Genomic DNA, 27994 nt, shown 5'->3' on the forward strand with positions numbered 1-27994 from the left:
ATTTCTTCTCAGCAGACAACCAACCAGGAATTTATCAGTGCGCTCTCTGCTATCTTTTTTGGCCTCACAGACTACCAGGACAACTTCAATGGAATGGACTTTAGCTTTAATATGCTACATGTTTCCAGACAAAAAGTTGAAAAGCTGAATAAAATCAGGGGACTGGATGGTTGCTCCCCATGCATTTAATGCTTGGCATTAAATTAGTTACCTGGGAACAGTGGGTTCATCTGTGCAGTGTCATCTTCGCTGCAGTAACAAAAGTGTGAAATGTAACATCATGTATGTTCTGCTGGATTTCTATCTTCCATGCCGTATGCCAGGTACAGTGCTTTGATCCTCTTTTCTATATCATAAATACTTAGCAAAACATATGAAGAGTTCATAGATATAAAAAGATTACAGTATCAGTTCCCTCACACACCTGATAGCCAGAAATATGGACCTCCATATATACAGTTGTCTTCCTGGGAAGTGAATAAATTAAATTTATCAGAACTGTCTAAGAAATACTGAAGTCTGTCTCTTCCTCAAAGATCCTAATTAGTCCAATTTAATGTTACAACCCTAACACTATTTTATCCATCCATACAAATAAAACCATATGATGCTCTTTTAAGTTGTGACAAAATGCTATAGCATCAATATGCCAATGTAGTTAGGACCAGAAGTTCCCTTCTATGAATGAAGAGACTGTCAGCACCAAGCAGCGCACACGTACATACCGGGAGTCCTGGTGAAGAGGTGGGCCTGAAGAAACTCCCTCCCCCTCTCTCTAGCCCAGTTCAGAGGACTCTGGTTGAAGTCCAGCTGATACAAACAGCTGGGAATTACCAGAAAGGTGTTCTCAAACAAGGGTTCTTTGCTTTTGGAATCAGTTACCCCCTATTGTCTGAAGTGGCTCACATTTTATGACCGACTTCATCTGCTTGTAGAGGCTATTTTTTGCCACTAGAAATTTTAAGGGAGGAAAGCTGGAATTTAAAGTTTTCTACCTTAGTAGAAACAGGTTTTCTTAAGTAGCACTACAAACTGATTATGTTAATTGCAGCATGTTCATAATAGTTTTGCTAGACTGCATACGTTGTCCAATAGGTTTAATAAACAAGCAGATAAGCAAGATAAATAAGTGTTAGAGGCAAGAGTTTTTTCACTCCACCAACAGTGGTGGTAGCAGCTATCACCACCAGGGCCAGGATCTAAGGTAGATACAATCATTGACAGGAGCACTGGTGTTCCTGGTTCAATTTTAGGATGCAGCTGTACATATATCAGTTTGGAAGACGTAATTTCAAGAATGGTGATAAATTTAACTACTGTGATGAAAATAAAGTGTGTAGCTGAGTATACAAAACTACCAAGACATAGCTGGAAAATAAGATGCATATATACTTGGAAGTGTGGAACTGCTACCTGTATCCGAGAGCTTCCTATCTTAGGGAGCCTTCTATTGTGGGTTGCTTTGGGTTTTTTTGAGTTCAGAAGATCTACCTGGAAGTTAGTGGGCACTCTTGGGTTCTCCATAATTTTTAAGTCATGGCTTAAGATTATGGAGTTACTTTATAAAATATAAGATTCTTCTCACACATGACAAGCAAGAAATAAACATGCAAAAGGAATGTTACATTATCTTGTTCTACCTCTAGGAAAAAGAATGGAACAGAAAAGTGTGAAAGCACCACTATTATGTGTTAATGAAATACAGATCAAGGTATTTCATAACTAGCTCTCCCAGCTCTAGACAGGACTTCTTAGGACTTCAAACAGGAAATGCATAACTAAGCATATCTCAGTGAAATAAAGCAGTAGCAGTGTTCACACTGTATGCTTGCTCTGTAAGCTTTTCTTACAGTGCTCCAAACAGGACTTCAGCACTGAATCCTCTTCTTAAAAGTATACAACAGAGATACTAGATGATGTCTCATCTTGTATCATTTACAAAATGGAAAATAAATTACAAAGTGGTATTGACTTGACTCGATGATCTTAATGGTCTTTTCCAACCTATACGATTCTGTGATTGTGTGATTTGTTTTCACATATACCTACCTAGCAACTGCAGACAGACAGTCATCTTCAATAAACAAACAAACAATCTCTTTAACAGTTCAACTCTGATCAATGAAGGAGGAGATGGACATAATTCAGTGGCATGTACACAAATTTAATTATCTTTGCCCTTTTGAGAAAAAAGTAACCCCCAGGCTTCAAAACAAATTAACTCGCTTTTATTTCTGATGCATCTTCCTCCTCACACATCCATCTCTTTGCTTGTCCTTTTGTCCGTTAAACCTTGTATGCCTTAAAACTTTCCACTTTCCACCTTCCTAAAATAATACTCTTCTAGCAGCCTGAACAGTGTGTGCCAGAACAGCACACTGTCATTACAACAAAAACAAACCCTTTCTACAACACCAAAAATCAGTTTGTAAACTTATGGCAAGACAAGACCCATCAATATAATATTCAAGCTTGAAAAACAAAAAATACATCCCAAGGAAGGAAAACATCACATGAAAAAATATATACAGTACAATATTAAGCAGTGATGTTCTAAGCTAGGAGCAGTAAATTCATCTTTTCACTATTAAGAGTCAAAGAAAGAGAGCATGGATAGTTACTGTATATTCTTAATGAATTTACCCTATCATTTAGTGAGGCCCAGATTTTTGGTAATGAAAAACACATCACAATGTCTAGACGCAGTTTGTACTTCCAGCAGAGAGTCCTTTGCATTTCAAAAGTCATAGCAGAGTCTTCTATATGGGACGTCCTTCAAGGCAAGAGCTGAAAAAGTAATATGATAAATGGAAGGGCAATGCCAGAACAGTCCAGAATGACAGGCAAATGCTTTCAGGGCAAGTGGTGAGAAGCAGGTCTTGTTGCAGAAAAAGTTAATGCATTGCATTGTTTTATACTGTGGCCCACTGAAGGACGTGGCACAGTGTGAAGAAACCTATGTTGTGCCAAAAAAGTTCCGTACTTCCAAAGACCAGTATGAACTATGTGTGACATCTTTGCTTATTTCAACTCCTGTGTAAACATTAATGTATGTGATACATACATGAAGCTGAGGATATCTACTCTAATGTACTAGAAAAAGGAAAATATTCTACTGTGCTCTGCTTCTGCAACAGCACAGATTACAGAACTTAGTCTGATTACTGTTACCACTGCAATTTAATAAGCCTGCCTCCTGAATGTAGCAACAATGCTCTTAAACCCCAAATATTTTAGTAATTTTATTAAAATGAACCATTGTACAATAACTATATAGATATATCTGAAACATCCTGTAAAACCATTGGCGACTGTGGACTCACATTTCTTTGTGAAGATTAAAGGTGAGAAAAGGACTATTAATACATGCGGACTACATATTTTTTTCATTTAAGTGAATTCTGAGCTTCTTTTCTGAAAACAAGAGTAAATCATGCAATGAACTAATTCATGCAAGAAGAGACAAAGAATGCTAATAGAATTTATTCATTAAGAAATTACTACAGAATTGCTTATACAACTTTTCCAGTTTCAAAAAATAATTTTAAATACAGTGATGAGATTTTCCTAGTAGTACGTGGTTTTCATAAATATTTTGAACACTCTTCCTCCCAACCTTTTTTAATCATTATGGCTCTAAAACCAAAATTTAGTTTCTCAGAAGGCCAAATTAAATTACCTTTTGATGGCTGAAAGTTGGCCATATGTGATACAAGCTGTGCTTCATTCAAGTCCTCAGCCAGCTTGGGTACTTGTACTATTTTCATTATGCTAGCATCTACACTCTACAGTAAAAAAAACCCCAAACTCAGGGCTCCTAGTGCTAAATAGTCTACAGACGTAAGGGAAAGAGGGACCAAAGGAGCTTACAATTCTAGTAAATGAAAGCCACTTGCCATGGTTTGACCTACCTGGAATGCTAGTAAGGCGGTCTTACCACAGAGGTGAAGGAGTGACTGGAAATAGAAACTATGGAAATATGACTAGGTTAGTAATGGAGTGCAGGTGATGCTTTGATTGAAAGGTCCTGATGCTTGCCAGTTGGTGACTATCTGACTTCAGAAAAGTGCATAACTGAACTAACAAAAATTGAAGGAAGTAAAATGCAGTCTGCAGACACATCACAATTGTCCTGAGATGCAGATTTCAAATATCCTGTGAGTTATAGAATATTGATGGGATAATTACATGAATGGAATGAAAAGCAAATAATTTTTTTCCCTTTTTTGGTGTTTCATGCACTGCATTCTCACTGGTGCAATATACATAGCATCGTGCATGAAGCAATACTGATAGGAAACAGTCAGTAGCCACTCATCTGTGAGCTGTTTAATAGAACCAGGGCTGCACAGACTCCAAACTAATTTAGGTCTGAGCCAGTTTAGGTCCAGATAGAGCCTTAATCCAGAAGAGCTGCACCAGTGCAGACCAGTCTCATCTTGAGGCCAAGTGCCTTTACGTCCACTGTCGTGGTCACCAAAATTTTCTTTCATTGCTCCATTAAGCCCTCAGTGTATACTCTTTACACTAAATTGAGGCTTAATTTACCTGTTTCCTGTGGCTTCACTTACTGGGGTTATTCCAATCCTTCCTCTTCCCTATCCCAAGTTACCCTAGGTAATTAAGAGCTGATTATATATCAAAACATGATTGGTTCTGGCAGCAAAAAAGGGTTCACATAGTTGTATTTTTTTTCTGGGAAGTGAACTGACTCAAATCCTGAGCCTAATGTCATGAATCTGCATGTGCTACTATGCTAGAAACTTCTGCTATGACAATTTATGTTCAAGCAACTCACAGACAGATTAAGTTAAAAAAACGTAGTATTGCCCTACTTAAAAACTAGAGGAATTCAGAAAAGCAGGCAATAAATAGATGAAACTAGTTATTTAAATTATGGGTTCGTGTAAGGAAGTTCCTCTGAACCAACACAGATGTCTGAGCTAATTGGTCAGACTCACTTTGTAGTCAGAGAAACAAGCACTCTTTTGCATGGTTTGACTCACCCTAAGACTGACTGCTAAAACAGGTCAGATGACAAGTATCCTGAAGAGACTTACTTATACCTAAGGACTCCTAAGGACTATAGAGAGTGTAGAGTGTGCCCAGAATGACTAACACAAATATAGCCATCTAAAATAACCTGAGAGGAATTTGCTTGTGTATTGCATATGCTATTTGCACCTGTATATATGCTCTTGGAATACACCACCAGTGAAGATGGATGCTTGCCCCTCTGTCATTTAGGGATGCAGATGAATCTATATGCATGAAAATTTTGCAGAGGCCAACCAAAACTGTTTCATTTCAATCAGTATATTCAAATCTCAAATCAAAAAATCTTGTAAGAGAGTAAGATTACAATTTCTGACACTGTAGTCTAATCAAGCAGGTAAGTAAAGAAGGTGAAGTCAATGTATTTCTCACATGATCAGCCACCCAAAAACAGTGTTTGCTGCAGTTTGCGTACCTGTCTGTTCACCAGGAAACTTGCACTGGAAATGGCAAAATGAGAAAACATTCCCTCCTCCTCACCTCTCAAGCTCAGGACCTTCGTGCTATAAAAAGAGAATTCACGGAGTGTGAAGGAATATGAATATAGTGTGATGAATATTAATATAGTGTGACAAATATCAAGACTGCTTAATTCCTTTGTCATTCTCAACAGCCAGTCTCCTCAGGACTCACTAACTGAGGAATGACAATATTGTCATTTAAGACTGTTTTTCAAACTAAAGCTGGCTACTAATTGGATATAATTCAATTAACTTGCAATCTCAGTCTCCCTTTAATCCCCAGGCTGTTTTTATACACATACCCCCAAATACATGATTGCTACCTGGAAACACTTTTCTTCATCTAACAGATACACCTTGCAATTCAGCAAGTCTGTTGTTCAGTGGTCACTTTTTCATAGAACTACATAAAAGATTTAATGTGCATGATCTTTAATAGGTGCCTTTAGAATCACAAATATAGATCAAGATCAATTTATTTGCTTATTAAAGCCTCTGAATATTTATTGAAAGTAAAGCATATGCCTAGAAACAATGAGCAAGACACCCAAAATGACTGTTTTACTGACTTAGATAAGTGTTTTAGAACAATTTATTGATTTAAAACTACTTTTTACAGCAACAAAATAAAATCATATTCTTTTGAGCAACTTGCAAAAGATTAGAGTTTAATTTTTGCATTCTGTAAACAGACAATATTTAATCTGTTTAAAATTAAACTCAGAAGATCAGATAGGCTTTTGAAGGGCTCAGACACTGCAAGTAGTTTAGCATTGCACTTGCAAGAGATACAGCCAGTTGTTTAACCACACAGATATCATTTAGTCTATAACTTAAACAAGCATTGATAAAGTTTTTTTTATAAAAAGATGCTATCAGCAAAACAAACACAGTATTTTGTACTACTTCAAAGCTTATTTATAATGTGTTTAGAAATATTCAGTGGAAACAGGAAAATAATGTCTTGATTTTCTAAACTTTACAACATCTGCTTTTACTTACTTGCAGCATTGTAAAGTTCTCCAGATTTCAAATGGGTAACTTTTTTATTTTGTCTGGTCCCAAATTTGAGAGTGTTCACGTTATTTTTTTTTACCCCACACAATTTTCCATTTTTCACTTATGAATACAGCCATATGAAAATCTCTGCAGCCTTCTAACAGTGGTAAATACTAGTTAGCATAACTTAGATTTTAAATAAGCACATTAGAAACCTGCTAGAAACTACTCTTCCTCAGAAGACTAAAATTCCTACATCTTTATCATTTCCTGATGTACATGTGTAACTCTCTTTAACCACATATCATGCTGTTTATTCATACTACTGTCTCCCATTTGGGTATAACCTGCAGAAAACATTATTTTCAACAAATACAATTCTTTTCACTGGCTTGATTTGTGGAGGTGACTACAACCTTCTACAACCAAAGTGTTTCTCCCTCTGTAAGAAAGGATTCAACCTGTAATCCTAGACATTAAGATGTAACAAATGCATCTGTATCACTTTTAACAGTTTACCATTAACTGTTTGAAGATGCACTATTACATATAGCTTTATTGATTCTCCTCCACTATGTAAAATTAAAACTGTTGGTGATTTAGTGAGAAGTCATATCTGAAGCCTTCAAGTATGTGATCACATACTAGTTGATAAATACACAGTAACATCATAAGTAACTTCCTCTACCTGCTTAGATTAGAGGTAGACAAGCTACTCCTGCTCATGAGTTACTTTCCAGCTGCACCTAGGCTAATAAGCTGGGTGCCTATTGCAGAACATTTTATGTTACCATGTACCTTGGTCTCCTGATCACCCAGATCACACTGATCAGCTATTGCATGGTCTGGCTCCCATCTGGCCTCATACTCAGGTTTCCCTCCCATCAATCAATAGCACCTGGGGGGACAGCAGGAAGGAGAAAGGAACTGGTGGAAAGCTGGGTCTCAGACCACTGTTGGGATACGTGGCTGCAGGGTGAGGCAGAAGGCTTAAGTTTGTGCTCAAGTTTTGCTGCAACATGAGATGAGGTCAGAGTCAGACATGCCCAGACCCCAGAGGTTGGAAATGCTTCCAGGACTACTAGCTTAAACATAGCTTCTGTGTGCCTGACAAGCAAAGGCAGTGAAGACAGAAAGATTCCCTGTATAGCCCTTGAAAAAACAAAAGCATGTTTGCTGCTGTGCTGTGAACAGCTGCACAGCACTGATGCTTCTTTTTCCCCTTTCTAATTCCATAACAATAAATGCCTAGTTTTAATTGTAACTTTCCTCTTAAAGGCATTATTTTTCATACCTGTGTCTGGAATAGCCAGTGAAACATGGGGTTTGCCATTGGCGGCATAGTACGTGCAGACATGTAGACTTTGTAATGTATTTCTTTACAGTGGAGTGGAAGTGGAACTAGTCTTCTTGATCTGGCCATCTCAGGCTGAATTAATATATACTGGAAGATTTTATATCAAATTCAAATCTGCACCCCAAATTCTCCTTTTCAACCAGTTTTCAAAGCTTGACTCGCACACTGAATTCCTTTCATCTCAACCAAACCTATGAAACATTTGGACTTTTTTTAAACCCACTTTTGGCAAAAATTGTTTGAAAGTTTTATTTTACAAGTCTTTGCTTAACTACTGCCATGCAGTAGTAGATTTAGCAACATCTGTGCAAAGTTCTAAGCAGAATTTTCACACATATATGTACCAATGGGTGTGTTTAATATTTTTGGTAAATGGTTTACCAGGTTATCATGGTAACAAGTTACCTGAACACCAAGTTACCTGAACACCAAAAACTTTAAAGGGAAAATCCCTGACATGGGGTCACTGGCACAATGATTTCAGAGCTAGACCTACACAGCAATTTACACTCAGATCCCCAAGAAGCATTTGAGAGGGCTGCTCCCTTTTGGGTACTCAAATACTGTTAACTTTAGTGACTGTCAGGGGAATCTCCGATCCCAGTTAAGGAAGATAAGGGCAAGAGAATTCAAAATTTAGATTCTCAGAATTGCTTCATACCTTCTGCCCAAGACATCTGACAACACACACTAGAATCTACATTTTGGTATGTTACAGCCTACATAGGCAGATGAAGTCTGCTTCTCTGCTGCATCCTCTATACGTGATGCTCCAAGATCCCCTATTGCCCACTTATCTGTGGACTTCAGTTCTCCATCCACAACTCATCAGCTTAAAATCTTTTAGGCAAAGACTATTAGAGCAAAGAGAGAGTGGATACTCAAGACTAATCTTAATGGTTGAGGCACTTCTCCAAAAGCAAGGAGGTGTGGAATTCATTTCTAGATCCAGTAGTTTCAGCATTTTTTTTATACATGTTGTAACACAAATTCCCATTAAAACAGGAACAGGAACTCACGACTCTTGACAAAATATCAGTGTGCCTCAATTATGAGGCCAAAAAGCCATATTCTTCTGTATTCATCCTCTTTGGCCAAAGTCCAACTGTTTGAAGCTGCCAGAAGTTCCTAGTTCCTCAGTAGGAGCAAGAGAGATAAATCTCATCCTCTGCATTTTCACTTAGATGGGTCCCCTGTTCTGTTTATTGGGAATAAGAGTACCTATCTCAAACACGTGGATTCTGCTCTCAGAGGTTAGCACTGGCTTACTTTGCAGATATGGGCCCTTTGTCAGTCAGTTACATCACAAATAATTAGTGTCAGGTATTTGAAGAAAACTAGCTGTGGAATCAACCGCTTGACTTCAGCTATGTATAAGATGCCTGTTCAAGCCAGTGGGGGCAGAAAAAAAAAAAATCTTGAGTGAGCAGCCACAGTCTTCGTAAGCTTGTCAATGTCTCTCCCCCACAAGGAAATAGGTGACAAGTCCTCTTCTCACTACCTCAGTGTATACCAGGCTGTACTTGAAGACCCCAATTCAGTTCAACCCCTGTGGTGCCAGAGGGGATTTGTTGTCCTCATGTAAGTAAAATCATGTCCTTTGATATATTTTGCAGGGCATCAAAAGACTCAGGAAAAACCTCTTAAATCAGAGAAAACAGCTCATTGACTAAAATGTGCACTTCAGGCATCTTCCCCTTTCTATACTGTAAGTGTTGCCAGAAACAGTCCTGATTCTCCAGTTTTAGCTCTGACTCAACACGTGGCATACTAACTAGCTAGGACAGTAATGACTTAAAAACTCACCCCCCTGTGATATTAATCAGCCTTCTTGTCCTCAAATAAGTTACAGGTGTGGACTTACACAGGTAGGAATTAACTCAAAAGGCTGAAGGAATTGAGATAACTTGGGATTTCAGGAACATAAATTATCAAGTTCTAAGCTTCAGTGAGACTGATGGGGACAGCTCAAAACTGCTAATGCTTCAACTTACCATGAGGCCTCCTTGTGCCATGCATTGCTCTGGGGCATGGCACCTGTGGCTGCCGCTAAAGATTCCTGGACCCCAACCACAGCTGACCATTGCAAGAAGTCCAGCTCCATTTTCCTCCACCTGCCCATATGATTCGCTCTCTACATTGGTCCATGCAGAGAAGAGAAGAAATGGTGAGGAAGGAGGGAGCTGAAAAAAATCTAGCATTCAGCAGAATACATGTGTAGACAGAAGTAGAAGGTAAGGGATGGAAGGTAGAGACTAAGGTATAGAGCACAGTTTATTTCAGCTTTGAAAAACTGTTAGTTCATTAAAGGATAGAATCATCAACCATCAGAAACTTCTCTACCAGACAACTTGTGGGACATACCTTTTAAAAGCCCCATGATCTTTGTGACAGACCTTAAGAAATGCTTTAGGGTAGAAACAGACCAGTTTTCCCACTGTATGGCCCTTCTAAAACTTCCTTTCTCTCCCATCTGTAGACAATGTTCCATTCTAACTGGCTGTACAAATGCTAAAACAGCCACAGAGCAGAACAGCAGCTGAACTAGCAAGAGAAGCCAGAAAATTTAACTTGCAGTCCTCTGCATTTATTATTAGACAAGCCTCCTTAGTCAAATAAGCGATGTAAATGAATGTGAACAAACTGTGTTCTCTTCATTATTTGTTTGTTCATTATGTGTAAGGAAGGGGATATCTAATCACTACCATCACCAACTACTTGTGACTGGTCAAGTTCAATAATGAACCACTTGATAGTCCTTGTGGGGAAAATAAAACTCCCTGGATAGCAAGAACTTTTGATTTGGTGTTACTGCACTTATTTATTGGTAAAAATAAAATCTCAGATTTTTACTCAAAACAAGCATGGAATAAGCAACAGATAATTTGTTTTCCATGCTTGAGTTTGATGACTATAAACCTTGCTTGTCTTATACTGGCATCACAACCACAACATTAGTAATTCAAACTCAAGTTTGTATTTGGAGCCTCTCTCAGGATGAAGCTCAAAAGCTTAAATCATGGGTAAACATTCTTCTGCCAGATCTGTTGCTCCCCATTCCCTACTACCTCTAGGCAAGGGTAAAAGATGGAGTTAATTTTTAAAATTAAACAAACAAAATATTTGGTCAGTTAGTTTCAGTTTCTTCTGGCATTGATATCTTGTGGGTACTATATCAAGCCATGAAAAATAAATAAAAGGGAGCTGAACATTTCAAACACTGTCAGTGAACTTTTTTCCAGTTCAGTGAGGTTAATAGACCTTTTAATTTACAAATTCATAAGAATAGGATTATATTTGGTTAATATGTTCTTTATATACTCATAGAAGTCTTATTACTAGAAATAGAAATCAGTTCCTCATGACAGAAAGAGTCAAGATTAGTTATAATTAACAGAAACATCACATTCAAACAGACTTCAGACGGCAACATCTAGCAACTAGAATGTACAAGAAAGCTGTGAGCTTGCAAACTCTTGAACAAATTATTAGATTGCAGCATGTCAGTTGGTCCAGAGAATCCATTCAAGCAAGTTAAAAACATGCACAAGTTACTTACAGGACTGGGAACAAATTGATCATTTCATTTTGGGATCAACCCAAATAAATTTTAGATCCTTCACAAACTTCTTGCACTGCAGAAAAGATGGACCCATGTCATATTACTTTGTCAATTGCCTACATAACATCTTCAGATCCAAGCAATATTGAATTACAAGGTTCAATGTTATTTTTATCCTACATTTACATTTACTCTGCCCTGTAAGAAGTATGTTACACAGTGTATCCATGCATCAACTGAAAACAGGAAAACAATTCAGGATTTCGCAAAAAAATGTTTGCCTTTTTTTTTTTTAAGGGTGTCAAGCACAAGATATGCAGTGCCTTATTAAAACATCAAGGCAGTAAACAATGGAAAACTAAAAAAGTAGGAAGTTCTCTATCAAATTTTCTTCTTGCAATGTGAACCCAGAGGAAGAATTTAACCTGCTGAACATTCCAATTATTTCTTCATGCTAAGAGAAGCTTTGCTCAGTGCAGCAAGCTATAGCTCTCCCCTGCACAGCTATTTGTAGAGAAAATGTTTTAATAAAAGAACCTTCAAAGTGACAGTGTCAGTACACAACTTCCATTCCTTTCATAGGCTTTTCTAAATGTCAAATCAAAACATGGCAATGTGATTAAATACACTGGTAACCATAGTTTTATTATAACTGCCTTATAAATCACATTATAGCTAATTAATCTAATTAACAGTCATATGTCCCAGATACATTACAGGAAAAGACCAAATCAATCCAGCCTTGAAGAAACCACTAATATGTCTCAGACACCAATCATGGATTTGTTGAACATTCATTGAATATCGACCTGCTGTGAAAATATTACTATACCTGCTGCTTTTATGGGACTGGATTTTGCTTGCCTTTTTTTTTCCTTAAAAAAGTTTTAGGAACACAGAAGTTAGTGCTATAAACTAAAGATAGCATTTCAAAGATAACTAATTAAGCTGAACCTCTTATAAGTTTTAAGATTCACAGGTTGAAAGTTTAGTATTTTTCTGCTATGTACCTTTTCCATCTGTCCAAATTAAAACACTGGTACACAAATAAAACCACACTAAGTCCCTTGAAACTTGGGCTGAAAAGTCTCACATTTTCAGAAGGTAAGTAAAGAGCATGTTGAAGCAGAGCAGAGTTTCTAACGAGTTAATGTAAAAAAACCTCATGCAAAAGCAATCCGCATCAAAGCTAGCAGGCAATACCCTGACAGTCATCCATCAAACCAAAAGTCCCCTTAATAAATGCCAATTATAGGGCAAATATGCACAAACGCGGATAGCATAAGCCATGGGATCATTTCCTTCCAAGAAAATTAGTGACCAACAAAACACCCATGCAGTGTAAACTACCAGCCTGCCCTACAGCAACACTCACTCCTGACCGGAATACTAACTACTATTATTATTTCACTCCTTTTTATTTTATTTTGTACTTTTGCAAGAGTTCAGAGCCACACAGAATTTTGTTTGGGGTTATACAAATTCCTTCACAATTTGTATAGAAGTCTAACATAACTTTTTAAAAGCCATGACATGCCTATAATGTATACAGAGTCTCTGACTTCCGCCGTAAGCGAGCCTTTTTCCTAACTTAATCATACTCAAATTTCACCCCTTTTAAAGATCCTGATTCAAAAATGTTCACTCATTCTCCACAGTCCACAAATTTATACCATCTCTTCCTGTCACATTATATGTGCATAAATTAAAAAAGAATGGTCTTGTATAAGGACTGAAAACGGAATATTCCAAGTCCCCACCCCCCAAATCTAACTTCAATTTATCAAGGAAAATGTTCAATACAAAATATACATTCTTATAAAATTATCCTTTTGTGTATGGATAGGATGTTTTGAATTTGAGCAGTGTTATGTTTCCCAAACCTAAAAACACAAAGGGTAGTACAGCATGCTAAAGTCAAACGAACAATATTAAAAGCTTCTCTGCTGTTACATTTGCCATACCTCTGACTCATTTCAGCCCCTTTTGCTAACACCTTCTGCATACTACACCTGACCAATGTTTTTGTTCTCCCAAGAGCATATTTTTTAGATTTATTGTATCCAATATACAGTATACTGAAAAGTAGCACATATTGTCATATGGAGTGTCAGAGGTCCATACCTTGAGGTAACGGTTGAGATCTAAGATAAAAACATTACGCTAATAAGACAAAGCACCTTTGCAAGAAATACTTAATACTAGTATCTTGACAGAGAGAATTAATTTCTTAGATAAAAACACATTTGCTATACTTATAGAAATGGATTAGAAAATGCTACATTAGTTCAGGTTTGATGTCTTACCTAATTGGCCTCTAAAGTGACATCTTCCATCGCACAGGCTGGCCCATGCTATATTCATTTATTTCCATCTTACCTAAAATTATGATGAATGGTCTGAGCTCCATTCAATTATTGAAAATGTGCAAAGAAACAGAAACAATGAAACTGGCAAAGTGCTCTGCATTCTTAGGAACAATTTAGGCTAATTAGCATCAACTTCTCCCCCATTCATCATACCCCTGTAGAAATATAAACAAACTGTCAGCTCTAACCTAACAAACAGATCACTGAGCTACTTAACACAAATTATTCTTACATGAAAAGCTCCTTCTCAGGCAATATTCTCCTCTAGGGCATCTGGGAAGCTGAGCTATTAAAATTGAAGACATATGTTTCAGTCAAACTTAACTCCCAGATTGTAGTGATCGCTGTTGTGACAGTTTTCCATCAGCATGCTGCTGTTGGCAATGTACTACATATTTAAACAAAGCGATGCAACAATAGACTTCAATGATGCATGTTCATTTAGTACAATATCAATACCACCCAATTAGCATCCTACACCTAGAAGTGGAACTATTAAAATTATTGCTTAGGTACAACTCAAATCTCAGATTTCATTTGGGGTTTCTTTTGGAATTACAAGTTCCGTATGTTCCTGAGAGCATGCAAAAGGCAGTAGCTATGCCAGTGTCAGCTATGACAATAGTTTAGTAATTCAAATCAAGCTGCAGAGGCAATGCTCTGAAGAGACCATAGAGGGGAGCACTGCTGTCATTCCTGGGTTCTAGCTGGAACTTCTCCATTGGTGCTACAAATAAAAGGACAGCTCTTAAGCTAAAGGAAAACAGGGAGGTTCGCAGAGCTGAATTCTTCCTTAACACTGCAATCCCTGTGCTACTTTGAAAGCCGAAATGATAGTGAAATACTTTCTTCCCTTTCTCCAAAATGCAGAAGGAACTAAATTTGTCCCCCACTCTATACCTGACTAAGAGATTTTTGTGCTAAAGCTAAGACATTTTTCATCACTTTGGTAAAATAGTTCACTATCTGGTGAAAGGAAGAAATAAACACTGGCCTGGAGCTTCCTGTCTCACAGGTATTTGAGATTTTGGGTGTACATAAGAATGAGCCTTTTCAAATAAGAACTGCAAAACTGGGGCATATCCTCCACTGTTTTTTAGAAGCATGCACACTGGCAAATGTAGTTTGGAAACTCCAGAGCTATCAGAAATAATCAGTGGTGGGGAGCTATTTCCTAACTGAGTTGGGTTTTTCTTTTCGATCTATAAAAGAAAATTCCCACTTATTGCCTTGGTTCCCTTTAAACAGCAAAATATGTAATTGGACCTTTGTGAATTAAAAGAGGAAGACTTTCCCATCATTTCTGCTTTGATTTTCTTTCCTTTCTCTCCTTTGCTATTGCTTCCTGGCTCTAATTTTGTCTTGCCAGAGTCACTTATAGTGCATGTCATAGCTTGCTTTTTTTAATTTTCTTCTGAGGAAGGTAATGAAACCAAGCAGTAGCAGCTTTGTGGCCTGTTCACAGAAAAAGGTGTAGTATGAATTTAATTTTTTTTCATTTTTGGGTGAGAGGAGGAAGGAGGATCTTCCTTTAACTTCCTGATTTGGCCCTCACTGCTGGCTGCACACACAGTTGCTTTTTCCCCTTGGATACAGAACTTCCAAGGCTCAGAGGCATACAATACAGATGGGAACCAGAACAATAAGATATGAGGTGCCCAAACACCTCCATGGCGATACACTATCTACCAGCAACAGAGATACACTTTCTGAATCAACACAGAGCAAGATATCATTTCTTGCTTCCAAAGAAAAGGATCTTGCATTAAGACATGACAGCCACCTCAAAAAGTGTTTTACACATTAGTGCTGACCAGAAAGCCTGATCTTAAGTGTTACGCAAACAGATTGGTGAGATTTGAAAGTGAGCACCTAGACAAAGGCTCTTGCCCATCTTGTCTGAAACAATATCACAGCTATGGGCTTGATTGACCCAGAGAACTGGTGACGTAGTTAATGTTTATCAAGCAAGCATGAAGAGGGGTTTTACAGTGAGAGGACTAAAAACCTGTTTCAGACATTATGAACATAAATTGCTATTTCACAGTAACGAATCAAGATTTTTAAGCTAGACAGAAACACTTGAGGTCTGAAGTAAAGAGATACAAGTCACAGCGTAGAAACAATACTTAAAGTCATGTTTGTACATAAGACTGCTCAAAAGCTAGGTGCAGATGTAACAAGAAACAGGATAAAAAAAAAAAGAGAGTCTCATGAGAATCTCAGAGGGCTGAAGCGAAAGAAGAAATTAAAAATATCTGCTTTTGTTCACACTAGAAGACAAAAAACACATAGGAAAAAAAAATCTGAAGGGTGACCCCACAGAATCCAAGGGGAAATACACATTCGAGACAAGCGTAAGTTCTGACAAGTCAAGAAGGACAGAGTACTGCTTCAGCAACTTCACTAGGAATATGATATTAAAAACCTTTGGGCTAGAGGAATAAGAAGTGTTTTAACAAGACAGAGGCTGGCTTAAGGTGAATCTTTCTAAACTGTTCTTCAGCAACCCAACAACAGAACTAGCTAAACCTCATCAAATATATCGACCCAAAGAAAGAGTATATTCATGAAAACTGACCTCTAAGTTACAACATCAAAATGTAGTGTGAAATGGAATTCTTGGGATTGTATCCACCTCCTATACCTTTCTAGTTTTGTTTCCAGTGTCCACTCAAAGACGACAAAAACATGAATAACTCTGCTCTAGAAACAGGGGCATGAAATTAGATTCAAATGGACAGAGCAGCACTGAACAGTTCGTGAGTCTTAGAGCAGACACTGGAGGTACACCACAGACAGCAAAGAGAATGTCACTTAAAGAGCCAGTAGTTTTCCCCATGTTATGAAAAACTATTTTCAAAGGTGGGGGTGGTTTTATACAGGACGGTCTCAAAGGGGGTCAATCAATCAGCAGTTTTTGCTACATTACTGAAAAGAACACAAGGGATATGGGTATGCTACCAAAATACCAAGTTGCATATTCCAGTTCACCTATTTTTTCTTGGTTCAGCCATTAAAAAGACATTTTCTATATTTGCATCTAAAGAGCACCTAATATACATGAACACACAGATTTCATCTTCTGTTTCAATTGCTGTCTCAACAACTACAAAACTGACCTCATTTTTAAGAAGCTATATGCATGTGAACATATCTACCTTAGAGCCAAATAAAATAAATATTAAATCACCTATCTGGAAATTACTTCCAAACTGGCATCAGACTTTCATTGAGCTATGCTGAAGCCCAGAGAAACTTGCACACTGTATTTTTACCATTATGTTATATACATTAAGTGTGCAACCATTCAAGAATTAGTTTTATTATTTACACTGAGTTGCTCTCACATGGCTGTTATTTAATTTTCTTCTTACATTTTCAAGTGTTTTCTGTTGGTTTAGAGATGTTTTCTTCCTGGTTGCAGTGCCTTTTTAAGGCACGGCATCAAGTAATAGAAGCAGACAGGAAATAAGCGTTGTTGCTCTCCAGAGGATGATTAAGCAAGTCTGCACAAGTTCCCCAAAGTTCCCACAAACAGGCTCTTATGTAACAACATATGTTTTCAAAGATATTTTCTCTGAGCAGTGAAGAGCCTTCATGGGAAAAAGATAAACTAGCTTTGTAATAAAAACTGTGGAAGATGGAATAACTATAAAATAAAGAGCGCTATAAATGAAGTAAATTAATAGATATTTAAAATACTATAGCAACTGATTCTCATTTACATTCCTCAAAATTAATCTTGGTCAGTAAAGTACCCGGGTCCTGCAGTCTCTTGCTTATGCAAACAAAGCATATTCCATGTTCTTTAGAACATCATCTGTAATACTCGGGGGTCTTAACGCAAGTAGTCCAGATTACATCAGTAGACTGCTTCTGTGAAGAAAGCAGGATCCAACCTTTTCCTCTCACTTATGACCAGAGCAGAATTTGTTTTAACTTGAGAAAACTTTTTTAAAAAGTTCCCTAACATTTCTCTTGTGTCAGATCTTCACAGTATGTACCATCATTAAATTATTCAGTACAGCTATGGATAGGTTGAAGCCATTCAGTATTGCATAGTTTTTATTGTTTGAAAAATACACACACACTATAAAACACTAAGATTTTCTATATTTCTCTTTAATTTTAAACGAAATTCTGAATCATTTTATTACAAGAATTTTAAACCTACAGAAGCGGTTATTTAGATTCACATGAGAAAAATATTTGACTACCCAGCATTAGACATGAGGACAGACTAGAATATACTTTGATTTTTCTACCAATAAATAAAAATTTTGGAACGTGAACATCGAAAAAGTTAAACTACACAGCATAATACATTAAGTTTAAGTTACTTTCATTTCACTTATGGTTTCACTGCTCATTTACAAAGATTTGATATTGCAAAGGTAGAAAAGCCAGGTAAATAAAAAATGCCAAAGTTAACTACACTCTCACAAACAAGAACCCCAAGCTGTGTTCCAGCAGAACATCTTATATTCTCTGAAAGTCTGCGAGGAGTAAGTCTGATTTCTGAGCCATACTACGCATTTTATTTTCACATTACATGGACAAAAGCTTAGCATTCCGTGTATTAAAAACATTGCCCAGATGTATAAAATCACACACAGCTTATCCTGTTATTCGTAAAATCTACAACTACAACTTAATATTTCACATGAAACTAACATCTATTAACAAAAGGACTGGATGCCCTTAACTTTTTCAACTAGTCTCTGACATTGCTGCCATATACTGATTTTTAAACCATTTTTTTAACTGTTGTTCCTAAGACATGGAAGAGGCATATAACAGAGGTTTCCCAGACAAAGCAGTTGTTTTCGGTCTTGCAAAAGCTATATGGTCTCCCCTGAAAAGTTCACTCTCTTTTGTCTCTCTCACAACAGCACCAAAGTGAGAAATCATACTACAGTTAAAATCAGATGACAATTTGCCATCTTCTCATGTCTATGTGCTAGGTCTTTTCAATATTCAAATATCTTGAAATAAATGGACTTTTAATGATTTACTATTCCTGCTTAGCTGCTGCTTTGTTGTATTGGTGCATGCCTATACCTGCATGGTTAAGAGTGGGAATTGACTTTGTGGGGTTGCTTAGTCATAGAAACTGAACTAGATGTGACCTAACAGTCCATTTTCCTGGTCAAACAAGATCATTCTTTCTAGTCTAGTCTATTCTATTTTCTAATGAGCTGTTAAAAGACCCAGGTGATAAGACTTTCACCACTTCCTTCTTTCACAGCTTGTAGATCTCACTGCTTGAAAGCGATACCAATAGTCATTCTTTCCAGCATGGTGTTTCATTTTCAACTCCTCTTCCTACATGTATTATTTTTACTCCACAACAAATTATGATTCAGTACCAAACAATGGCCAAAACAGGCGTGATGAGGATTACCACAGCAAGAGATATTAAAAGGTATTATAATGTACCTATTTCACTCCACTTTAAAAATTTGAGCAAAATAAAAAGTAGTAAACCTTTCATTCACAAACAGCAAGAGCTGAAGCCAACTATTGTTATACCATACTGTTTTAGGTATGATTTTGATCTCAGTCCTTCTCTTAAGTGACTTAAGAGTTTCACTATGTAACTTTGAAGTGAGAAATTGAGTGAACAAGCTGCAGTTATGTTGATCTAAGCTTCTTCTAATCATAAGAAAAAGAGTCCATACAGGCATGAATTGCATCTCAAACACATGTATAAAAAAATAATTGCATTGTAACAGCTTTAAAAAAAAAATCCAAAAAGAAAAGAAAAGCACTCTTAGAAGAGCCCTAGTGAGGAAAACTGAGAAGACAACTCCTACAGAGTTAAAAACAAAGCTTCAAAGATATATAAATGCTGGAAGGCAAACAAATGCCAACATATGGGACTATAAGTCTAAAGGTCTGGTAAGAGAGACTGCTTGCTTCATTCAGTTGTGCACAAGTTTGCTGTGCTCCCTTCATACACATCTTTCCGAAGTAGGGTAATCACAAAGGGTTCATAAAATAGATAATCCAAGTTATTTTCCCATCATCTCTTAGGTTTGGCTTAGTACAGCCCTTAATACATTATTCAGAATAAAAATTAAGGAAAAAACACCATAAAATTTTTCTGCCCCTCTTAAGCCTAATGAGGCGATCCAGAGCTGAAAATCTGCCTTCCAGGTCACATGAGCCTCTGAAGACAACAGATGGAAGCACTGTAGTTAACGGAAGCATCAGGAAAATCCAAAAAGCTGCCAAAGCATTCCTGCTCTTTGTGCAGGAACTGCAGAGCTGCCAAAAACAGGGGTCAGGAACAGAGAACTGACAACTTGTGCAAATGCTTTGAGAGTCATGATTCTCAGGGCAGTTGAGCTCCCTAGTTGGGCCTGCATAACTTGAAAAAGCTTTTTTTTTAAAAAAAAAAAAGCCACGGGTGGGGAGGCAGGCCTTAGGCCTGCTTCTGGACTTAAAATCACTTATTTGCATTTTAAAAACCAAAATCTGTCACTCAATGGGAGCAGGGAAGATGGGCTCAGGCCAAAGCCTGTTTACAATTCCACCCCAGCTGACAGATGTTCTTTGAACAAGGGAAATTCCTGCTCATGCATTAAAGGGCCATCTAAGGAACATGGAAGCAAATGGGAGTCTTCCTACCAAGTTCATTAAAGTGCTGCATCAAACCAAGCTCTCAGATGATTCAGTGACTGTTATTCCTAAAATTTTAGTTCCTATATTAGCACAAATTGACTCCCCCAGCTTGGTGCATCCATAGGAAGAGTCAAGTTTGGGGCCTGAGTAAATGTACAGGTTTTGCTTCTAAGCCTGTAAACTGGATATTAACAGATCTTTGCATGCATGTGGATGTTCATTTAAGGGGTAATTGAAGCAGTTCAGGTAGTGAATTCTGGTTAAAAAATGGTTAATTGAATAATATTGGTTTAAAACCACGTAGTTAACTAGGAACTTTAGATGCTTTTGGCACTAAGCATCAGCCAAAGGAAGATACTGAAATTTGTGTTTCCAGTTTAGGTTGACTCATCTATGAAGCAGTAGAGGGATTCTAGGCCAATTTATCTTCTTTTGTCTCAGATACCTCTTTCTCATTTAAATCCTGCCATACAAGCAAGGGACTTGGAGCTCCAAAATGAGCCACTAAACAGCCATGATATCCCCTATTTCCACATGGTCCAATTCAGAAAAGTTCCCAAAGTCACTGGAATGCAAAATTACAACAGACCATTGGCAGAAAAAAATAGTTTTGAAAGAAGGGACACGTGCAGGGCCTCCAGTAAGCTACCTTCACTACTTAAGGTTATAAAACTATGAAGAAGTGAAGCAGATGAAGCAGAGGACAACACTCTTGAAGCCTTAACCCTGAAATGGAAGTAATAATTATCAGCTTGCAGAAGTATCCCAACAAAACACTCAAGAACAGGTGGTCTTCAGTTCCACTCTTCTGTGCAGTGTGTACACCCCACCAGCCATGACTTAACATATTTTCTTCTGGAATTGTCACCTTGGCGAATGTAGTGAGCACAGATACAATTCACAGTTCTTCTGGTTTACGCTTTTGTCAAAGTGTCATTTTGAAAATGCCCATAAGAAGGAAAGATGAAATACAGTTTACCTTATCTTGCTTTATGACCAATTTTAGTGACTCTACAGTAAACAGCTTGTTTTGGGACATGCAACTGAAGAACAGGGAAAAAGTGCCACTGAAATGGATGCTGTACTTCACTCATTTTGAGGCTACTGTTTTGTTTGAGCTTTTCTCACCATTATCAGAGGAATGCGCATTTATCCTGGTCTCAATATCCCCTCACTCACCACACACTTAGGACACTTTCAAGGTCTGAAACTGCTGCTTTGAGGCTAAACTCATGAAGAACATGCTAAAAAATGCTATATGCTATTATTGCACCTACATTAAATTCTCTGCCTCATTTGTGCAACACACACTCAGTTAGGTAGGATTCCTGAATACTTGATTCACAGACAAGGTAAATACCATTGAGGTTACTCAAAGGAGCCAAAAAAACAGAGGACTCAACTGAAGAGTAGCACTGGGACATGCCAAGGAAACAGAGACTCCCTCTTCAGTATCAGGCACCCAAGTTCTCAGCAGGTGTAAGGCATCTCTTTCTACCTGGTATTTTCAATCTGCAGCCTCCTCCTGGAGTGAGATATATTAACATTTGTCCCTCTTTTGAAAGAGCAATGACAGTGATTGTACCCGCAAGCTAACAGGTAAACAAAACAACAGCTAACTGAATTATAACATCAAGGCAAGGGGAACCGATTCCTTGCCTGCCTCTACCAAAAGGGATTTAAACCTGTCTGTCATCTCCAGGAGATTGTTGTAAATGCTAAGCTACAACAGAACGGTATGAGGTAAGTTTATTTGTTCCCTTCTGTTCAAACCATTCCATTTAGCATAAAGATACACTTGATCAAAGTCTATACACTATGGCCTAGTGGAAGAGGCACTTATGTGGGAGGCAGGAAGTCCTGATTATAGTCTCAGCTCTGAGGAAACATTTAACACAAACCAAAACCTCCTTCCTTGCTAGTAGGCTCCACGGTCATGCTTAGTCTAACAAGCACACCACCTGTCTTGGCCCTTAAATCTTTCATGCAAAGGTGTTCAATACAGAAGGCTGAGAGCATGAGCTGTTCCCCACAAAAACTTAAAGTGGGCATCATACTACCCCAACACAGTGAATAATGCAAGTTTGAGTTTTCACAGGCAGAGAAGGAGCTGAACCCAAGTCTCTTGCATCACAGTTGAGTGATCTAACCCTGGAGAGCTAGGGAAAGCAGATGCAAGACAAAACTGTGGGGAACTATCTTTCTTCCCACAATGGTTTATACAAAGCCTGATCTTATGAAGCTTCTCTAAACACATCTGCTGAATGGAGCCCTGCAGAGAAGATGAAGGATGCCTACCTACACAATCCTAATACCGCTTGGACATGAGTAAATCTACAAACAGAACATTTATGCCTAGCAAATCAAATGATTGAAAACTGAGCTCTCAATTCAAGTGAAAACGGAAAGAACTTTTCAAAATCCAAAAATCAGGCACCTAGTCTTAAATTTAAATGACTTAAATGTAAATCCTAAAGGTCTGTAGCCCTTAGACTCTATTTGTTTCAAGAATGTTTACATCTAGTATTTCAGCCAAACAGTTCTGTTTTGTTTTTAAATGTATGTACGTCTGTCACATCCAGGCAGGTAAGTGTTAAAAGCAATGGGAAAACAATAGGAGGTTAAAGTATGCAATGCAATAAGAATGTTTAGCGTGCCCTGACACTCCAATTTCCCCCCCTCCCCCTTTCAGGCATCTAATTGTTTGCTTTTCCTCCTACATACAATAATGAAGTGACCTACAATCAAAGTGTGATGACAAATGGTCCCAGGGTTTGCATTCTTCGGAATATATTGGCATTTGTAAACCAAAAAAGAAAGATAGATGTAATCAACCACCCTCATTCAAGAGAATGATCTGGAAGAGTATGTTGGCAAAATCTTCAAACCACATTAAGCACTAATTTGAAAGTATGTTTGAAAGGAAGAAAGCAATGCATCTAATACCAGTTTATTTGTGTAACGACATCTAGAAACTGAACTTGCTAGACATATTTTGAAAGATGGAAACAATTAAAATACATTAGTGATCTAAACAGGCATGGTATTTTAAAAGAAAAGAACTTTAAACAATCAATGTTACACATATCCACATTTTGTTGACTAATCCTCACCTTCCCTTGATCTGCTAATATCCAGTACTTATATTACATGGAAACATTGCATCTGTGCTTACAGAAATTCACAAGAGCTACGTCTGCATGAATATATCTGCCTATGGAAAGAGTGGTATATTCTCACAAGAAAAACCACATCAGCTGCAGGATGGCAATTGTTCTGCCTCCAACATTAAAAACATTGATCCTTCTATCCAAACAACAACTTACTGCTCCAAACACAGAATGGCCAGGCCGCGCCACATCATCAATGTAACCACTAAATAGCTCATTTCACTAGTAAATCAAAATGGACAAAGTACACTGAGAGGACATGTTACTCATGTCTTCCTCTTTGTTAGCAATATCTTGACCAGAAGGGTCAAGGACTCAGTATGGGAGCAGGCTTAGCAAGGAGATGAAAAATGATGTATTATTTAAAATAAAGTAGTTTTAAATATTTAAGTTCAAATAAGTCTTAAATTAGGGATTAACATAACCTGCACCATTTGCAGCCATGTTTGAAATTCAGTACTTCAGATTTCTGGACACTGACAACCCCTCCTTCAAAACAAGATCAAGTCATTCCAAAGCCCAAGCACGAACTGTTAAAAATAGACACATCTTTAGATACTCACTTTTGACCTGCTGCAGTCTTACCAAGCCATCAGTCACATACAAGCTTCAGAAAATGCTGGCACATGTCTTCATAACATGATACTTCCTCTGCTTTTTTTGCATGCTTTGATGAGCAGCAAAATAGTTAGCATTTATAAGCATCATCATTAGCATACAGTGAAATGAACAGTTCATGCCCACAAGCTACTGTTTCTAATCTTCTGAAAACAGACATCACTACAGTGCTTATGGTTGCTTTTAGTCTTGAGGATTTTATGTGCAGCAGAAACATGGCTATAGAGAAGGATGATACAGAGCTGGAGATTTCCTGATTGATTTTTGATCTCTGTTTTACATGAGGCATGGTTCCAATCATTACATTCAAATCCTGCCAATCATGTTGTCTACCTAGACTTCAGTAAAGCTTTTGACATTGTTTCCCCCAGCATTCTCCTGGGGAAACTGGCTGCTCATGGCTTGGACAGGCATACTCTTTGCTGGGTAAAGAACTGGCTGGATGGCCAGGCCCAAAGAGTTGTGGTGAATGGAGTTAAATCCAGTTGGCAGTTGGTCACAAGTGGTGTTCCCCAGGGCTCAGTACTGGGGCCAGTTCTGTTTAATGTCTTTATCAATGATCTGGATGAGGGGATTGAGTGCGCCCTCAGCAGATTTGCAGATGACACCAAGTTGGGCAGGAGTGTTGATCTGCTTGAGGGCAGGAAAGCTCTGCAGAGGGATCTGGACAGGCTGGATCGATGGGCTGAGGCCAATTGTATGAGGTTCAACAAGGCCAAGTGCCAGGTCCTGCACTTGGGTCCCAAGAACCCCACGCAATGTTACAGGCTTGGGGAAGAATGGCTGGAAAGCTGCCTGGTGGAAAAGGACCTGGGGGTGTTGCTCTTAAAACTACCACTGTTGATTTGAATTTCAAGAGGAATGAAGAACTAAAAATGCATACACCACTAATATACAGTATATTATTTTTTCATACTATATATGCCTTCATATTTCCCAAAATATTTATATCTACTCATGATTTAATAGGTGCTCAAAGTTACACAGTTGCCACTGAATTCTAACAGGCTGTGTGAGCCACTAGGACATAGTTTATTAACAGATGCACATTCTTGTTCACAGTTAGAAGAGAAGTGTACAGTGAAACCATCCAACTGTAAAAGTGTTATTGGAGAGGGGAGGAAAACAACTTAAGGACAGAAAACTAGAGGGTTAAAAGTAAAAGCATCTCAGAATAAAAAAAAAGTATGTCATCTGCGAGGCTGTGTGAGTAAAAGATGCAAGAAATATTTGCTTATATAGTTAACATCATAATATGAAACCAAGAAAGCCAAGACACAAGTAAGTCAGTGGAGCTGAAATCTTCAAACTCCAGTGTACAAGTAGATGCTGTGCAAGTTGATGGTATCTGAGTGGGCACTGCGTCCACAGGTGCGGGACCACCAAGGTCAGCATCTGGCTGCTTTCCAAACACAAGGCCAAAGTTCCAGGTGTTCAGAGGCACTGCTCCAGCTCCACCAAGACAACATTCACGCTATAGGTCTTCCAAACACAGAATTGGGGTTTTATTGAAGCCAGGGAATTTGTGCCCAGACACCTATTATGTTAGTGACAACACTGAAAGTAACATTATAGTTTCTATGAGTGTTTATAAAATTTTCAAGATTACTATGACAGCTTGTAACTTCCAGACTATGAATGGGTCAAAAGCCAATTTTCTTCCATTTTAATCTAGAACACAGGCTATATTCTATGTGAAAAAAGTTATCCTTAATTTAAATATTTTTCAATCAAGTGTTATATAATAGAACTTTTCAGCTAATACCATACCTTCCTGCAACACCTACAGACTGATCTTTAACTACTTCCAGTAGCTTCTTAATTGCAGTATTTGTCATAAGACATACTTATCTTCCTATAGAAAAGATTGCACATAGCAAACTCCCCTGCATAGTCAGGCTTCTGTTTGCACACATGAACTCAGCAACAACACAGCAGCCTGAGTGTCCTAGTAAGCAATTTGCTTTTGTCTCCAAACAAGACAGCGGAGAAGCACAACACTGCCATCTCCACCTTAAATGCTGAAGTACAAGTATCACACACAAAAAGATTACAAAATAAAGCAAACAAGAACATATGTAAAGACTTCTAAAATTTTTATGAGCAAATTAAGAGAAATACTGTCAGGCAGAAAAATTAAGTTTAACCAACCAGCGTTGTGTACCAGAAAAACATCAAAATCAACACCCTCAGAGCCTAGAGGGGATAGGGCAAGCGAACTGAAAATGCAAATTCCCCTCACATTTCCAGCCTCAGCCCCTGACCTCAAGTGACTGGCATCAGAAAGGCAGAAGACATACTTGTAAGTGTTTCTATGCCTTGGTTTATCTGTCAGTGTTCCAGATTAATACAAACTGTGATGGTTTTTCTAGTGATGGGCTTACGTGCTGGGAAGCAGACAACCAGTGACTCAGCTGCCATAGCTGCAATTTGCTGTTTTTTCCAGACATACAGTCAAGTGGGTTACACACTGAGCAAAGTGCAATACAAAGCTTGAAATACATTCTGCAGACCCTAAACTCAATTTAGTATTAGTATACGTTCATTAGCGTACCAGTATTACAAAGAAGAGTTTACTAAGCTCTTTCTTAAAAAGCAGAGTAGAACCTTCCTTCCCTCTTAATCCTCACACAAAGCTGAGCAAAGTCCTTTTTCCTGGTGTAGATTATTTGAATACGTATCTTCCATTAATGGTATTTGTTAAAGCTTCAGGTTACCTGAGAAGCAGGTCCTACAAAGGAAAATATGGAAGGTGACAAACAGCTTCATTAGCTACCACAATAGAGCAAGCAAATTAAATTTCTGATGTCTGTTCAGCTTTGGGTGAAGTTCAGAAGCGGAAGTGTTCTTGGCACTCACCACAGCCTGATAAAACAGGTAAGCAATCCAACAAGCCGGCTGCTACCAGAATCATTACCTACTTTTCCTCCACTGACTGGGAATTCCTGCCAGCTCCTCCAGTTCAGGCAAATAAACTGACAGAAAACTAACCCTACCAAAAGCAATTAGGTTTCTGTCACTTAAGCTCCTTGGATCAGTTCCCTAAAAGGTGAGCATCATTTCAAAGAGTTTGCTAACACAATAAGAACAGGCATAGATAAACAACACCGCCTCACTTCTTCATAGGTCAATGAGGAACACTGCAAGAGAAGAATATATCATCAACTTAAATGCACTCAGAATTTGTGCAGATTTTAACCCAGATAGTGACACAAAAGCCACCGAGATGAAAGCAACAAGTAAAATCAGAAAAGCATTCCTGTAGTAGCCTTTGGCTAAAGAAACAGAGCTCGCACAAGCAACTTTATCCCTACCAATAACACCAGCTAATTGTAAAAGCAAATAACAAATATGAAAAAATATAAGCTATCAGACTGACAAGCACTCTTTCTGGTGTTTTAGTTTTGCAAAGTGTTGGCATACAGTAAGATAGCACACAGGACTAACCCAACCAAGGAACAGTTTGGACAGGAAACTTCAAGGAAACAAGGAAGTTCAACATACAGAAAGTTCATGCTTAGGAAATAGGGAACTTTCTTCAAGTGACAGCCTATAAAGCTTGTGAGTTTATTGCTTTAGGCATCAGAATGAACAGGAAGAACTGAGTGGATATATTTACTGGCTACAACAGGTGGGAAAAAAGTTCAGGGCCTTTATTTATTTACCTAGTTTGTAGATATGAAAAAAGGAATATTTAAACTACATACAAGAGGAGATCACTGATGGCAAATATTTTCCCCATCAGCAGGTTTGATACCAGAAGGGTTCTGGCA

At 38.0% G+C, this 27994-nt stretch overlaps 1 protein-coding gene across 6 annotated transcripts in view; it reads right to left on the reverse strand.

Moving 5' to 3' along the window:
* SLC25A21 (solute carrier family 25 member 21) overlaps window positions 1–27994 on the reverse strand; it is a 272979-nt gene that overhangs the window by 219756 nt on the left and 25229 nt on the right. The window contains exons 2-4 of one of the 6 annotated variants that reach the window (XM_072864535.1): window positions 11432–11507; window positions 9867–10006; window positions 5471–5558 (exon numbers count right to left, since the gene is read on the reverse strand). The exons of 4 other annotated variants lie outside the window; for them this stretch is intronic. The gene's annotated coding sequence lies outside the window, so the exon portion shown is untranslated. The remainder of the gene's footprint in view (window positions 1–5470; window positions 5559–9866; window positions 10007–11431; window positions 11508–27994) is intronic. One more of the 6 variants, XM_072864536.1, reaches the window with a different exon arrangement.

Source organism: Ciconia boyciana, chromosome 6 (assembly GCF_034638445.1).
Source record: "Ciconia boyciana chromosome 6, ASM3463844v1, whole genome shotgun sequence".
NCBI classification, from domain to species: Eukaryota; Metazoa; Chordata; class Aves; order Ciconiiformes; family Ciconiidae; genus Ciconia; species Ciconia boyciana.